The sequence below is a fragment of the Pimephales promelas genome, chromosome 3 (genome assembly GCF_988280905.1).
Source record: "Pimephales promelas chromosome 3, fPimPro1.hap1.1, whole genome shotgun sequence".
Lineage (NCBI taxonomy): Eukaryota > Metazoa > Chordata > Actinopteri > Cypriniformes > Leuciscidae > Pimephales > Pimephales promelas.
The window spans coordinates 37,680,270-37,698,000 of NC_142771.1; positions in this window are offsets into that span (position 1 = coordinate 37,680,270).

The following is a 17,731-nucleotide window of genomic DNA, read 5'->3' on the forward strand; positions in this document are numbered from 1 at the left end:
TAGATAGATAGATAGATAGATAGATAGATAGATAGATAGATAGATAGATAGATAGATAGATAGATAGATAGATAGATAGATAGATAGACAGACTATAGATAGATATATAAATTGATAGATAGACAGACAGATAGATAGATAGATAGATAGATAGATAGATAGATAGATAGATAGATAGATAGATAGATAGATAGATAGATAGATAGATAGATAGATAGATAGATAGATAGACTGCCAGACAGACAGACAGACAGACAGACAGACAGACAGACAGACAGACAGACAGATAGATAGATAGATAGATAGATAGATAGATAGATAGATAGATAGATAGATAGATAGATAGATAGATAGATTGACAGACAGACTATAGATAGATATATAAATTGATAGATAGACAGACAGACAGACAGACAGATAGATAGATAGATAGATAGATAGATAGATAGATAGATAGATAGATAGATAGATAGATAGATAGATAGATAGATAGATAGATAGATAGATAGATAGATAGATAGATAGATAGATAGATAGATAGATTGACAGACAGACTATAGATAGATATATAAATTGATAGATAGACAGACAGACAGACAGACAGATAGATAGATAGATAGATAGATAGATAGATAGATAGATAGATAGATAGATAGATAGATAGATAGATAGACAGACAGACTATAGATAGATATATAAATTGAAAGATAGACAGACAGACAGATAGCTAGATAGATAAATAAAATAGACAGACAGACAAGATAGATAGATAGACTGCCAGACAGACAGACTATAGATAGATATATAAATCGATAGATAGATAGATAGATAGATAGATAGATAGATAGACAGACAGACAGACAGACAGACAGATAGATAGATAGATAGATAGATAGATAGATAGATAGATAGATAGATAGATAGATAGATAGATAGATAGATAGATAGATAGATAGATAGATAGATAGATAGATAGATAGATAGATAGTCTCTCTGCTGGTGATTATTGAGTGCTGGTTTGGTCAGATGAGAGGGCCAGTAACCGGATACAGGGATTATCCTGCAGTCTTGCTGATAGCTGCAGGTAAGGAGAGCACACTGTGAAACGCTAAACCTCTCGCTTGTTTCTTTCACTCTAACGATGTTCAAAACTAAAAGTGTAAAAAGCCTTATAAGCAAGAGCCAGCGATCTTTAGGGGAAGACGTGGCATTGTTGTGCCGTATCAGGGCTGTCGGCTGTGTGTTTTTTAAACCCAGAGAATGCATGTCTTAATGACTGGAAACGGAGAGAGTTCTCATTCGTATCTGTTTCATTAATTTACCTGCAGACATCATACAACACATGTATCATATTAATGATTAATGTTTAAAATTCCACATACAGTATAGATGTATACACTACTGTTCAAAATATTGGGGTCAATATTTATTTTAAATGGTCAAAGAAATGAATACTTTTATTCAACAAGTACGCATGATACTTGTTGATAAGTATGCAACAATGACATCTGTCTATCATGTGTGTATCCAAGTATGCAAACCTGTAAAGACTTTTGCACAAAAGTCTATTCCAAATAAATGCTGTTATTTTTAACTTTCACAGTTGCCATAACTTGCCACATAGGAATATATGAAAATATGAAGCAGCACAACGGGTTTCACCTGTTAAATCTTCATATTAGACTACAGTGATTTCTGAAGGGTCGTATGACACTGAAGACTGGAGTAATGATGCTGGAAATACAGCCTTGATCACAGCAATAAATGACATTTTAACAGATATTAACATAGAAAACAGTTATTTATTAATTTTTTAATAATATTTCACAATATTACTGTTGTACTGTATTTTTCTTAATGAGCAGAAGAGTATATCAAAAACATAAAAAAACGTACGACTCCAAATGTTTTAACTATATATATATATATATATATATATATATAGAATATTATCATTATGTTTTCATGTTGTCGTCTACTGTTTGCGATGCACCGTCACCTCCAGTAACAGTAAGTGTATTTTATGATTTTTGAGCAAATAGTCTTTTCAGTTGATGTCAGCCAATTCAACAACAAATGCGTCTAAAGTTGTTGTCGTCGTAGGATGTCTGTGTATATAATTTAAACCTTGTTTGTATAGTGTGTAACCACACGTTTATATATATATTTAAAGATATTGTATTAAAAACTGTATATATGTTGTTGTTCTGTAAGTTATCCATCTCCTCACATTTGCCACAGAAGCACCCGTATGACAAGTAAACATGACGCAACAGGTCCCTCGCATAAATGTAATTTCGCTTGTACGTAGCAAACTTTATCACAGTCTGTGTACGTAGTTTTAAAAAATTGCGCCAACGTTAGTGTTTGTGTGTGTCTGTGTGTGTGTTGCACATCCATAATTGCAAAGGGGACGCGATTACAACTCTATAAGTGCATAAATGTATCAAATAACCATACTGAGACATCCTGGTCCATTCTCATTTATGTTTATTCTGCCAGAGTCTCTTCATCATCTGGGTCTGATCAGAGACTATTTATATATTCCGATTCAAACATGTACGGCTGAATGACATTCAAAACAGCGAGTCTCTCAGTCTCTCAGCCCTTCTGCTTAGACCGACTGCCATAGGTATCAAGTTACGCCCTCATCCAAAGGCAGGGCGGGGATATGCAGCTCATTTGCATTTAAGGTCGTATACACCAAAACAGCTCATTTTTAAACAGGCCCCAAAAATGACACTTTCAAATGGTTATAACAAATTAACTGTGGGGTATTTTGAGCTGAAACTTCACAAATACATTCTGGGGACACCCGAGACCAATATTACATTGTAAAAAGGGGCATAATAGGTGCCCTTTAAAATTCATCAATCTATACAAACAAAGCTCATTTAGCCCCAAGCCCGTTTGACGTCACATCAGCGAAGCGTTACTCAATTAAAGAAAGCCCAGAGAAAGGAGGGTAAATATCAAAAGAGGTCAGGCTTTTACTGTAACGGGGGCCGGGTCGGACGTCAGACTGCGGGACGGGGCGGGCACTCCACAGATGTCAGTATGAGCCGTTGGGCTTCAGGACGGGGTTTGCACCGTTTCCCGCACAACTCCATTGGTATTCTGCCGCTGTGTACCACAAGAAGAGCCGAGAGCCACTGGTGTCCCAGACAGGCCTCATGTGCTTAACCCATCCCATGATCCAGACACAAGAGACGGGGGTGGAGGGGGACGGAGAGGGGGGCGGAGCAGGGAATACATCTTTTTTATCACACGGACCATGAAAGGACAGTCTCCTGGGTAACTACTGGTGCTATTGTCATGAGGGCCGAGCACAAAATGGGCAAGGGTCCATAACAGCGTCTGGGGGTTTGATTAGGGAAGGCTGGCAGGACGCGGTATGAGGGGGTCTGGCGGACACCAGGATTTATTAAGGTGATGATGGCGTATGTCTTTGTGAAAGTGCACTTACCTTTCAGAGTAAAGCATTAAAAGGGAAACATGTTATTCCCTTCTCTTCGGGGGTTTAAGGTTTAGGGGTTATAAGGAGTTGGAAATAGCTTTGCATATACTATTAGCGGAAATCGAAAGCAATGTTTAGATGAATACAGGAATACAACTCGAAAAATTTGAATGTTGGTCGGAAGTTATAATTTTGATGATTATGCCTTACAGCTTATGAAAACCCTGAAAAGAAAATTGAAATATTTCATGAAATCAATCCAAAAAAAATGATTTTAAATACAGAAATGTCAAAAATCAAAAATGTAAAATATACCAAAAATTAATTTCAAAGTGAATTCTGGGATACTGCTAAGGAAATAAACCCGATCAATTCATTATGGAAATACTGTAAAATACTTTAATCATTTTTTTCAACCAATCAGATTTGAGGTACAAGGTTACAGTCTACGTCAAGCTTAGCCTTACAGACAGGTTTAGTGTTATTCACCATCACTTCCCTCTGATTTTAGGGATAACTTATGGGTCAGGGATAGGGTTATGAATACATTTTCGGTCAGGTATTTTGATCCAGGAACCAACTCGGCAAAATCAGGACGTGCGCTTGTAAACTAGTATACTTAAAAAGGTACATTTTGCAAGTGCATGTTTGCTTGTAATGATGAAGCTGGAATTTTGTACGAATTTAAGAAATACTGTATTGACATTAAATGTAACATTGAATAACACACTACAGTTTATTATAATCAAGAACTTTAGTATGTTAGTTACTGTAACACATCAAAATAAGTGCACTTTTTTAAAAACATGACCAAAGATGATTAAAACATAACGATTTAAACGTACTGTAATGCTGTGAATACTTTTTAAATGTGTATTAGAAACAATCAAGCAATTGTGCCTTTTATTTCTTATATTATCTGCAAGCCCAGTATTTTTAAGTCACACAGTACTTTCAAGATGACACATCTAATATAACTTATCACACTTCTTTTTTCTCAAGAATTGACCCTATTAATCTGTGCACTGATAAATCATTCAAAATAAAACAAAATATTTTTCTCCTTAATATTTATAAAAAAGCAATAACTAGCTCTGCCTCTGAAATGATTTCCCTTTGTGCCAGATATTTGTATATGCCCATATTGATCCATCATGCCTTGTTACCACTGTGCAGGCTGGTGGTGGTGGTGTAATGGTGTGGCGGATGTTTTCTTGGCACACTTTAGGCCCCTCAGTGCCAGTTAGGCATCGTTTAAATGCCACGGCCAACCTGAGCATTGTTTTTGACCATGTCCATCCCTTTATGGCCACCATGTCCCCATCCTCTGATGGCTACTTCCAGCAGGATAATGCACCATGTCACAAAACTCCAATCATTTCAAATTGTTTTCTTGTACATGACAATGAGTTGACTGTACTAAAATGGCCCCCACAGTCACCAGATCTCAACCCAATAGAGCATCTTTGGGATGTGGTGGAACGGGAGCTTCGTGCCCTGGATGTGCATCCCACAAATCTCCATCAACCGCAAGATGCTATCCTATCAATACGGGCCAACATTTATAAAGAATGCGTTCAGCACCTTGTTGAATCAATGCCACGTAGAATTAAGGCGAAAGGGGGTCAAACACAGTATTAGTGTGGTGTTCCTAATAATCCTTTAGGTGAGTGTGCGTGTATATATAATTAGAAAACATATGACATTATGTAAATAAAATGGGTTGTTATTTTATGATGGCCAATCAACCATAATCTTACTGTATTTTTGGTTTTATTAATATAAATGATGGGGGTTATTGCAGTTATTCGACAAAAAATCAACAAGTCCACACAATGAAAGTGCAGCTCATGACATGAGCGCTGATATCAGAGACGTGGAGGTCAGGGAAGCAGTGGGCCGTGACATGCTGGGCTGTAGGTGGTGTGTGTGTGTTCTCAGAGCCAGCGTCTCTTTGTTAGTGAGACACTAGTGGCTGAGTAATCCGACATCCATCACCAGCTTAGAGAGCAATACACACAGTGAGCAAGCATAGGGAAAACAATGGGTAGTGAAACGGTGGGAGGCTCTTTGTTGGTCGCGCGGGACTGTGATGCTCTTTTGTAGGTGTTTGGGGGTGGCGGCGATCCTGCAAAAGAGCCCCATGACAAAGCCATTTCCTGCTGTTTGGACGGCTCATTGTAATCAGCTCTAATAACACTGTTTAACATGAGATGCAGGATTTCCAAAAATTTATGTTCAATTTACGGTAACAAAAATGGTTTGCCAGATATTTACCGTAAAAAATACGGTAGCGACATTTTAGGTCTTCACTTAAATTCACAGTGAAAAAACGTATTTTCTTCTCTCATATAATGTTAATTAATGGACCTATTGATGTACTAATATCTGTTTTGTACCATTGTAATACACTGACATCCACCAATCACAGTGATTATGAGGGTCACATGATCAATCAAAGCTCATCACAAGCAGTTTTAATATTAATCTGCACGATGTCCTTCACATAAACACACATGCAATTTAAAAATGCAATAAACATTAATTTAACAACATTAAATGTAACATAAAACCCTAATGTATTTATCTGATTAAAAAAGAGAAAAAAAAAACTATGAAGAAATAGAAGAAATACATCAAATGTGAAATGTCACACAGGGAATTGTGGGAATTTTATTAATTACTATATACTATTTCCAAAAACTGTAAATTAAATGGTATTTTACTGTAATATTGCAGAAACTTTCTGTTAACCAATTAGCATTTTTTTTTTTACTGTAGGATTTTTTTCAGTCTATTACCATTAAAATCCAGATCATTTTTTACAGTGTGTCGGTAAGCCCAGTTTGATTTAATTTTTTTATTTCTGTTTTAATTCATAACAATTTATAAAGAAAAGAAGCAATAAGTAGAAACATTAATCATTGAAAACAGCGTGGATTATTGGACACATTACGAACTATATACTTTAGACTAACTTCAACAATAAACTTCAAGATTTTTTTGAAATGACTGACAATTAGAAATGTCCATTTTTAAACATGACTAGCTTTGTTTTTATATAAGCATAAATAAATTAACAGCTATAGCTAAAAGTTTTGCTTTTCTGGGTCACGCTAAATATACAGTATGCACCAGTTATGAAGTTGGCAAGTCAGATCTTGAATCATTTCAATGTATCCAGCTTTAAAAATCATAAAACAATCTCAGGATTTAGGCACAAAGTAATGAGGTGATACTGAATGAAATGTACCAGAAGCTATTGTCACGGGTGGCTCTTGCAAGAAAGCACATGACGGAGGACAATTCGATCTTTAATCCAACAATGAAACACAGGAAACAACCTCTTAATACTGACGAGACAGGACAAAGAACTGAACACTTACACCAGAACTAATGAGGTAATTAACCAACAACAGGTGAACTGAATGAAACTGAACTTGGTCAAGACAGGAACAAACACAGTGAAACAGAGCATGCAGCCGTGGGTTAAGTTTTGGGTTAGGCTTAGTCTAGTTATTAAGCAGTTATTATGTAATATGACTGTAAAATTGGGGTCACACTTTAGTTTAGGGTCCAATTCTCACTATTAACTAACTATTAACTATTACTTTTGCCTAATTACAAGCAAACTAATACAAAGAATCTACATGAGAATTGAGAATTGGCCAGTCAAACTTAACACTAGTTAGGTAGGTTTGAGGGATGCAGAATAAGGCATTAACATGTGCTTTATGAGTGGTAATAAACAGCCAATATATCTTAGTGATATGCATGCTAATAAGCAACTAGATAATAGGGATAATCGGACTGGAATTGATCAATAACTACACACTTGGTCGTTGCTAGTAGAGTAAACATGATTTAAGTATGAATAGCATAACAAATTATGGGGAAAGACGCATTTCTGCATAAAACACTATTTGGATTTTAGTCTTAATGTGTGTGTGTGTGTGTGTGTGTAAAGTTGTGTATACTAAAAATAAATTACATTTTGTAATAAAGGATTATTTCTCTATATCTCTTTATTAGCATTGATGGTCTCATGAAGAACCTTTAACACCCATGTGATCTTTCCATTCCACAAAAGGGTTTTTATAGTGGAAAAATGTTTAAAAAAATATATACACATTTAATAAATTATTAAAATGTTCTCACACTAAGAAAAAAACAACAACAACTGTTCACTGAAAGGTGCTTTGGGGAACCAAAAATGGCTTTGCTTCGAAAACCCCCGTCTGAAACCTTTATTTTGAAAGACATCGAAGTGTTTATGCAACATGTTGTGTTGTTAATATTAATTACTTGATTTTAATGTCATGCATGTTATTTGGACCGTATACCTGAATTATGGCATTATTGTTTACAGAAAAGTTGGTGCGGATATGGCATACATATAGCTCATATTAAGGAAGTTTCTTGAATTATTATTTTTAGACTAGGAGCTCCTCCCATGAAAAATTTCACAGGGATTAAGAAGTAATCGAATGCGTCGTAAAGCTAAATTAGCCTGTGGGGTATTGTTTTCTAAGAACATTTCGAGCCTGTGCTGTGCGTCTACCGTAGTCACAAAGGTACAATGCTTTCATTTTCTTCAAGAGAACTATCATCTCATCGATTTGCCATTATAGCCGAACCTTCCATCGCAAGATCATGACAATAGCACCTGACGCATGCAGTCTATACTTTCAGGAACATCACGTACAGGTTCGACGGCTATAGGTTATTCAATCTCAAAGGAGTCAAGGATGAAGCTTCTGTTGTGGCGACCATGAAACAATATAGCCGCTAAACGGGGCACGTTTATCACATACAAAAGCAGGAAGAGAAGAGCTCACCTGACACCTGATCTCGAGAGAGACCTGAAGACTGTCCCTGAGAGAGGGAATTACAGTGACAGCGAGAAAAAAACAAACATAAACACGGCCCACGGTAGCCAGGGAAAGACTGGCGGACGCGGCTCGACCTTGAACTGGCAAGTCCGGACCTGCCTTTGAATGCAGGGTGGGAGACGCACCAAGCCGACTGCGGGACTTGGCTATCCTCAATGAAAAGCCTACTTTAAGCAAACAAGAGCATAGTAAACTCTTTCACCCTACTCCATTTCTTGCATTTACTTGTTTCTCTGTCGCCTGCTCATTGCCAGGGCCTTTTACTATGGCTACTCATCAGTAAACCTTGATTTGATTTCTTTATTTCTTTGTTTGTTTCCCAGTGGAGCAAAGACTTTAAAACGATGCTGCTTTACATATCTGAGGCGCAGTCTTCAATAGGTGAGCTGCTGTGGTGACAAAAACCTGACAAAAGCCCCAATGCTGGATCCAAATTGGGACCCCCTCATAGACTGGCTCGGGCCAAGGCATTCTCCAATGCCACTCTCAGTTATCCACCGCCAGCAATGGGACTCGCCGTTAGCGGCGGCTTCTCCCATTAAATGACTTGATCGGAACAGATGGAGGATGAAGTGAAACACAGACTTCTCAAGCTATTTCCCACAGCCCCTTCCCTTTCCAGTCAATACTGTTTGTGAAAGGCGAAGTGTGTAATTCCTTCGCCACTAGCGGCACTAAATTGCGTCAGTTTGTTAGAGTAGCCAGACTGGGTCAGACATAACAACACTGGGACGTGCTTGGAATAGCTCGCTATTTGTTTACTGTGTATATATCCGTGTCGGGAAAGTTGCTTTTGAAAAAAAAGTTGTAGTATTGCGTTACTCCCTAAAAAAGTGCTTAGTTACTTTTAATGGAAAGTTACATTAACACCCACTAACCCGCCAACTTCGTGTGTATTTCAACAGTGTAACGCAGTAACTCCTACTAGCCGATTTGGCGAGTTAAATTTTAATTTATAATTTCTTTCAATTCTAGTCTTTCAAAAAAACATCTGAATAGTGAACTAAGTGCAATGTAGTGTTGTCAAAAATATAGATTTTTCAATACATATCGCCACACTGTAAAAAATAAACCGTAAATTTTACAGTAAAAAAACGGCAGCTGTGGTTGCCAGAACTTTACCGTTAAAAATACGGTAGGAACGTTAATGGTTTTACAGACTTAACTTAAAATTTACAGTACTAAACCGTATTTTATTTTCTGATAAAATGTGGATTTACCAACTTATTGATGTATTGATATCTGTTTTAGACCATTGTAATATACTGACAACCATCAATCATCACAGCAGTGATGAGAGTTACATGAATAATCACAGCTCATCACAAGTGAATGAATAAGTGTATGAAGCAATACTTAATTAAAGAAGCTGCACAACGTCATTCACACAAATGTTAAGCACCATCTTGGTAAAACACATGAAATTGTTTAACAACATTAAATGCAACATATAACCCTACTGTACATAAATGATTAGCAGTGGTGGAGGAAGTACTGAATCTCAGTACTTAAGTAAAAATACAAATACCCAGATAAATATTTACTTTAGTAAAAGTAGAAGTAACACAATGACAACCATACTTAAGTAAAAAGTAAAAAGTACTTTATTTTAAATGTACTTTAAGTATTAAAAGTAAAAGTACTTGCATAATAATTTATTCTCTAAATGTCTATTTTCTAATGATTAATAAAACATTTAATTCTAACTCATTCAACCTAATACTCCAATAATGATGTTCAATAATGATGGAAAAAAATTGATGTCACCATTTCTGAAACAAGCTTGCAATTAGGCAATATCATGCTTATCCTTACTATATGTTAATAACTATGTTTGGCAGTAAACGCGATTCATTTATGGTGTAATTCTGAACCTCTTGGCTTGCCATAATCCTAACCAAACCAAACATATATTACACACGGTGTGTTTCCTATGCACGTAAAAACAAATTTTCGCGTATGAGTTGCATGATAAACACACTGCGTGTGAGACGCATTTAGTGTGACCAGGTTGATATACTGTATCTATGGCAACCAAACGTCACTGGTGAGACAAACGTGCAACGAACGGACGGTCAGATTACGTTTTGGCAGGGGAAAAACTGATCAGAAAATGTAACGAAAATGTAACAGAAGTTGTAGAAATGTAGTGGAGTAGAAAGTATAATAATTGCAGCAAAATGTAACGAAGTAAAAGTAAAAAGTATGCACTATTTATTGTACTTAAGTAAAGTAAAGATACGTGAAAATGTACTTAAGTAAAGTAACGAACTTGTACTTCGTTACATTCCACCACTGCTGATTAGAAATAAAACAATAAAACTATGAGGAAACATAGTTATTTCAACAAAAATACATAAAATGTGAAGTGAATTGTGGGAATGTTAATTTACGTTTTTTCACTGTAAATTATACAATGATTTGTTCTTTTTCACTTTCAAAAACTGTAAATTTAACGGTATTTTACTGTAAAATTATATCACAGTTATTTACCGTGTATAGTACGGGAACTTTCTGTTTACCAATTAACAGTTTTGCACTGTAGCATTTTTACAGTATTTTACCGTTAAAATCACGGTTATTTGTCTGAAACGCCTCCAGTACTAATTTCCCGCAGAATAGAAACACGACATCAGCTGCGCTTTTTCTCTCTCTCATCTCTCTCAGCGAGTGACACACACACACACACACACATGCCTCTCCTCACTCACTCGTTTCATTTGATCCGGATGATTAATGTTGCTGTTACTAGGCTTGAATTTCGCGTATTGCGCATAATTCACTCATTCCCACAGATTTTGTGCTCACACCCAAAGTGCGGCTCATAAAGACGCTTCTCAGCACTAGAGTTATTTTTCGCTGCTTATTGACCTTAAATAGTGAAATACACACAACATGATGTCAAAATGCCGGTCTTAGCGAATATACATGTGACAAGCAATGACGCGTCACCATGGAAACCATGAAGGGAGATGATCTAAATTACGGGCGCCTCTAAAAACTTTCAAACTTTCGTGTTAAAAGGTTAAGTAAGGCTTTCATTTGAATGTGTCATCGTTTTGTTTTGAGTTTAGGCTTGATAAAAAAAAGGAATTAATAGAGTTGGGCACAAAATTACCACATTTTCTCCCGTTTGTCGCGCCCCACTTGTCATGTTTCTATTCCCCACCACACTTTGAGAAACGCTGGCCTAGTCCAACATGCAATATCTGCTATCCAACTACAAACCTGTCCAACTACATGGATGCCAAATGAATGAATTAAACATGCAAATGATGAGGTCATGTGACAAATGTAGTCACAACAATGTGTCATTCTTTTTTGTGTTGGCTGTATATAGGCTACTCTACACTGTGCGTTATGCTTGTTTGATGCTGGTCTAGGAGGCAAAGTCTTTCTACGCAAGTTAAGAACCCAACACATATACAGTAAAGCTGGCCTTTTGACCAGGGTTGAAAGCTTAACGTACCGTCAAAGTGAACATATGTGTGTGCTGGCATGCAGACAGGTCACATGACCCACTGCGGTAGATCTGATCTGTGCTGGTCCCCCGGATATTATCATGGTTAATGGATGAGCTGAAGGCCCATGAAATTTATGACACTCATTAGCTTAGCGTCCCTCTCGCTGGCTCTTTCACAGCGAGGCGTGGGAGGGGCCGTGTGTTTGCGTGGGGTGATCTGCCCCTGCTCTGGGATCAGCCAAACACTTATTAACTGAGAGGAATGCAAACACACCGGAGAGAGAGAGAGAGAGGGGAAGAATCTACCCCCATCCACACACACACACACACACACACACACACAACAAAATTAGCCATGCAGGGAATCAGCCAGAACATTCTAGAAGCGTGGAATCTCCCCGAGGGTGAATAGACTAGGACACTGTGACCTTGAGGAGGAAAGTTAGCTGCCCGTATGCCATACACACACATTAATCAGCTCATATCTGGACTCACTGGAGGTTTATGAACACTGAAAACAACAATAATCATTCTGATTTGACTTTCTGACTCCAACTCCAGCTAGAGCGTTTACGTTTTATCAACCAATCGGTTGATGGTTTTCCTGTAATGGATGATCACACATTTATTTATTCATATACTTCCATCGCACGTTTTGACTGTAATTTGACGGACGCTTGGTGCTTTCAAGCTACATCCACCAAACACAGTTCTTCAGATGCTTTGACATAGGATGTATTGTTTCTGATCGTACTCTACCAAACAATCCAATCCAAAATCTCAAAAAAGACTCTTTTTTTTGTGTAATAAAGTAAATGGCAACATTTTATTTGCACTTTAGACATTCTACTAACCAAGTATCTTTGCAACTATGTCATATAGAAGTCATTAGTGTATTACTGTAGTAGACTGACTACTTAATATCTGCTAACACTTTATTTTGAGGCCCCGTCCACACTACTGCGTTTTCGTTTAAAAACGGAGAATTAAAACGAATACGATCTCCGTCCACACCAGCGTTTTGTCTGCGTATTAGAATTGATCTCCGTCCACATTAAAACGACTGAAAACGCGGATCACGTGACCATTCACCAACACTGGGCATGCGCGCGCCGGTGTAAACAGAGGCTGACGAATCAGGGAAAGATACGTCATGACTGATGACACCCAATCATAGCCGAGCGTGAGCCTCTGCGTCATCGTTTGTAAACTCCTCCGTTTTGTCTCGTCTTCACTAAAACGCCCTCTGGAGATTCAAAACGCAAAACTGCAGCGTTTCTAAACTTCTCCGTTTTAGGTCTTCGTTTTTCCCGTTTTAGTGTGGACGGGAGGTGCAAACGTAGCAAAAGCTCTCCGTTTTTAAACGAAAACGCAGTAGTGTGGACGGGGCCTGAGACAACACACTTTCTACTGACTATCAGGGGCTGTTTACAAGACACCGCTTTCAACTAAAAACTAGTGCTGTCAAACGATTAAAATATTTAATCGCGATTAATCGCATTAATGTCATAGTTAACTCGCGATTAATCGCAATTAATATAATCTTGATTTCTTTTTGTCCCATTATTTTTTTCTCATTTTAATGCTCTTATCAACATGGAAAAGTGGATCGGCTTGCTTTGTGCAAATGTTTTTTATTGAAAACAAGATTGGCATATACAGTGTTCAAATTCACACTAGAATTCTCACTTGGAGCAAATAATCTCTCACACAATGTAACACTGTCCATCAATAAAGTGAAAGAAATACTGACGAGGTCCTGATATTGACGAGGGGGCGGAGAATTCGCATCAGCTGTTTGTGTGTGTGTGTGCTTGGCCATCATCAAGCGGTATTTCAGACTTGACGTGCTGCGATGATGATAGCTCAGTTCACAACGACAAAACACACAGATCACTTTGGTCTTGTCAATGGGACGATTTGGCAACTTTTTAAAAGTAAACTTTCCATTCAGAATCTTAAGGCATCCATTTCGGCGCCTCGCGAAAAATCTCAAAACGTAACGTTAGCCTACTATTTGGCCGGCTGGCAAGCCCAAACGTGTGTGTGCGGCGTGCCTGTTGTTTTGTTTACGGTCTAGCTAGATCCGCTTGCGCTTTGGTCGACGAAGAAACAAAATGTCCTCGTGCGGCGCAAGCCATTGAAATGAATGGGTTTCATAGCACAGCGCGTGCATGTCGCGTCCTTTTGCAAAAGCATGTGAAAGAAAACTACAAAGTTTGCTAGGCCAAAAAGACCGTTAATCGCACGATAAAAAAAATGACGACGTTAAAATGGGTTTGCGTTAACGCCGTTGATAACGTGTTTAACTGACAGCCCTGTGAAGGGCTGTGTGCTTGCGTGGTGTGATTTTAGCCCTCTTTTCACAGTTCATTCAATTGATAAAATGTTTAGTCTGTTTCAAAATGTCCTTGATTTTGAATCTGTCTGTCAAGCTCAGACAGCCAGTCAGGACACCATTGCACAAGTAACCTCAAAACATCACAAAGCTAATAACCTCAAAAACTATTGTCTTTACAAGCAAGTCTTGCCTTTTTGATCAGCTTTACTGAAACATTTATTGCATTAGCATACAGCAGCAGAAGAGGCTCTGGAGACGTCCGACTACACGTGGAATCGAGTCGCATCACTGACTGAACGTGCAGGAGTGTAAACAGAGCGGGCCGATTAGCAGATTAGTGCTGAAGGAAGCAAAACTACCAGATGAGTCTGTGATGCTATGAAGGTAAATGATTTGTTCTTAGCGTGGCTTTGTTTGCTAATAGTTTCAACGGTGTCAGCTTCTGCACCGCAGACCTGTTTGCACAGGATCAACCCTTTAAAGGGACTGAGGGCTCTTTGATTTTGAGAATACAAAGAGGTTTCCTTTGCGTTGAAACTCACTGACATCAACTGAAATCAGATGGCAGTACTTAAACCACCAAGTACTGCCATCTGATTTCCACCACTTGAACTCTTGGGTGTTTTTGTACCCAAGAGCTTGCAAAAAAGGGCAAATCCATAATCAAGTGGATGTCAAAATCAATTTTGGTTGTTTTTAACCCAAGGGCTGGGTAAATACAGGACATAACACATGTTGGGTTGATTTAACCAAGCATAGATTATTTTTTACTATACTTTTTAAAAAAAAACTTGATACATGAATTAATGTCTACAGACTAATTTAAATCATATAAACTTTTTTTTTTTAAATACTTGATACAACCATTGGCTTGCATGATAATTCCTTTATTTTCAATCATATTTTACAGTATAGTATATCATTTTTAATATAGGCTATTGCCAATAGTTAAGCAAATGTTAGTAAAAATAAAACATTAATGAGTAATTTACGTGTAAATGACCAGTCTCTGTTGTCACGTTTGTACTTTCCTGTCCATAAACAATCAGTGTACAGTTCTGAAAACACATTTTAACATCACACGTATTTATATTCTGTATCTTTTTGAATAAAATCATAACATGCACACGAAAAGATCTACGCGACACTCGTTTAGGTGACTTGATCACGCCCCTGTATGTTGCTTTGAAACTAAACGATATATACAGAACAACAACGCATATTCATATGAAATAAAATGCACGCAAACCTGTACTTTCCCGAAAGACAATTTGACGGAGCTGCACTGCTCTCTCCTGATGGCAAAAAGCCCACGATAAATAACTCAATCAATGGGTTGTTACGTCTGACCCAGGATCTGGGTAACACAAAAACTACCCAAATACTGAAAAATACACTCTTAGTAGAAAAGGTTCTATATAGAACCTTAAAAGGTTCGTATTTGGAACCCCTAAAAGGTTCTATACACTATTAAAAAAAGGGTTCCTCTGGGTTCTATATAGAACCCTGGGGTTCCATACTTGGTCAATAGAACCTTTTACCAAAAAAAAATGGTTCTATTTTGGAGTTCCATATATGAAGCGGGGGATGGAACCATTTCTGGTTCTAAACCATTTCTTATAACCCAAAGAAAATGACCCAAGAGGTTCAACCCATGATTTGGGCAGAAAAAAACAACCCAATATTTTTTCAGAGTGAGGAAAAATAACACAATGTGCTTAAATTGGCAAGGATTTAAGTCTGAGAAACTCAAATTTACCAAAACTCCTCTTTTCTTAATAAGACTAGAGTTGATAATCAAGTTGACCTTTTAATATGACCTCTCTGGCAATCTGTTTCACCACAGTGTTTTGCACATCAACGGTCTCCACAAAAAGTGGAAAAAAGCCAACAGCTCTGCTGATTTTAGATGAGACGGACCCAATTCAGTGCATTAACCAGCGGATTAGAGAGTCACATACTGTGAAAGACCTTCACACATCCCAGGACCCGGCAGTTAAGCGTTCCTGAATGGGATGAAGAGAATAACACACAAAGCTTCAGCGTCACTTTTGGATCGGCGCAGGCGTGGTTTGGCGTAACTGACCACAAATCTGTAAAGAACTGTATAATGAACCATATAAAATCTTTACAATTCCCATATAAGTCTGTCGTGAAGCTGTAAATGATTGGATATCATGGGGTTTGCTTTGACTCGACATTAACTCTGGGGCTCTTCGGTCGGAAAATTTTACGTTTTGTCTTTTTCGAATGTTTTACTTCATCGGAATGGGACGAAACTTGGTAGAGATTTTGCCACTTGCTATGTGAACACACACGGAAATGATTCGTCACACTTGTGTTCCTCGTAACCAAAAATGACGTCATTGGAAATGAATGGTAGACGAATATAATCTAGTGGAACCGTTTGGTACTGCGGCCAAACAAAAAGCTCATTTTTTGAGATATCAACCTCAAATTTGAAACAAAACTTGTTTAAATTTATGACTTTGATTTTCCTGCAGTTTTAATGTCAATTTATTTTTTTGAAAAAATATGTTTTATTAAAAATTAAATAAACAATAAACCTAAAATTCAAAAGTTCACTTTTTGTGTGTGTGTGTGTGTGTGTGTGTGTGTGCGTGTGAAAAGTGTCATCTTTAAAACATTCAAGATTTAAGACAGTTTAAGTTGTACAGTTAAGTTTTCAGGTCTACGCTAAAAAAGTGAAAAGATGGATTATAAATATATAATTTTAAATGGATTATAAATACAGAGTAAATATCATTTCATGAAATCACCTAAAAAATACAAAATATGACATAAAAAACATTATCAAACTATTATAAAGTACATTTATTTCATTGAAAATAAAAAATTATAAAGTATATTTATTTAATTGAAATTTCAATAAAATTGAAATTATTTCAATTTATTTCATTGAAATAATAAAAATAAACTATTTTATCAAACTATTCTTGTGGGGTAACACTGTTTTAAAGTGACACAAACCAATCAATACACCTAAACATCACATTATTCTTCACATGCATTGTTAATGCCTAATGATGTTTTCCAAACTTAATGTAACTTACTGGAAGATGATGTCATTAAGAAAGGGAAAAAGATGGAAGTGAAAAACGGATTATTTAAAACTAAACCGAGACATTTCATACAGACCCTTAAACGCACTTTAGTATACTTTGAATATACTTAAGTGCGAACTGAATGTAATGTTTTCAGACACAAATAACTGCATGTTAAGTGCCATTAAATAAAAACTGGTAATAGTTTCACATTTATAAGTCAATTAGTTGAACTTAAGACTAAGAGTGCTTATTGGACCCACTTAAGTACAGCATGTGTTTTCATAATTACTTGTCTTTGAAATATGTTTACTGCTGAATGACAAGCATTTACAGTAAAATAAAACATACTTTAATTTTGTCTTGTCATGTAACTGAATGATAATTTAGTAAGTTTAAAATATATGAACTTTAAATATCAAATACACCATTAAAATTATACATGTGCTTTAGCATGTTAGTTAGCCAAGACAAAATAAGAGCACTTCTTTACTAAAACACAACAAAAGATTA